Source organism: Manihot esculenta, chromosome 7 (assembly GCF_001659605.2).
Source record: "Manihot esculenta cultivar AM560-2 chromosome 7, M.esculenta_v8, whole genome shotgun sequence".
NCBI lineage: Eukaryota > Viridiplantae > Streptophyta > Magnoliopsida > Malpighiales > Euphorbiaceae > Manihot > Manihot esculenta.
In genome coordinates this window covers 28,795,894-28,796,649 of record NC_035167.2, presented here as the reverse complement: position 1 = coordinate 28,796,649, position 756 = coordinate 28,795,894, and positions in this window count along the sequence as shown.

Sequence of the window (756 nt, the reverse complement as noted above, 5' to 3'; positions counted from 1 at the left end):
TCGGTAAGGGGGTTGTCAAAGGTCAATTATTGCTAACTATATTAAATTTAATTATTTAATAAATAAAAAGAAACAAGAGGAGAGAGAAAAGAAATGGAGAGAAGAAAAAGTAAGGTAAAAGACTATTCTAGGGAGGAGTCTATTGTCTTGACACTCTTTTTCTACCGTAATGGTTTTTTTTAGATATTTTTTTACAGATCTTAATATTTTGATCGGTAAGATACCATTTTAAAATATATTTTTCATTTTACTTTTCATTTGTTTCGATTTTTTCCAGTGTTTTCTTTATTTCAGGTGCACTGTCTTCGGAGGAGTTTTGATTGAAAGGATTTGAATTTGATTAATTCGGTTGCTTTTGATGCACTGTCTATGGAGGAGTTTTGATTGAAGGTATATGAATTTGATCGATTCGGTTGCTGCATGTGACTGTAGAAGAATTGGTGGTGGATCATCCTCGGAAAGTTTTGCGTCGAAAGGGAATTTTAGATTATAAATTTTTCTACATTATAAATGAATATTCTATTGATAATTAAATAAAAATCTCTTGATAACAATAAATTACTATCGAATTATAAAAATCATTTATAATTTTTTACTAATGAATTTCAGTTCATTAATAATTCAATAATTGATTACTAAGGGAAAATTCATTAACATTAGGAACGATTTTAAAATTTAATGGTAAATTGATAAATATTAAAAAATTAAAAATCAAATATTACTTTTATTAGTGAAATTATCAATGGATTTAAAATT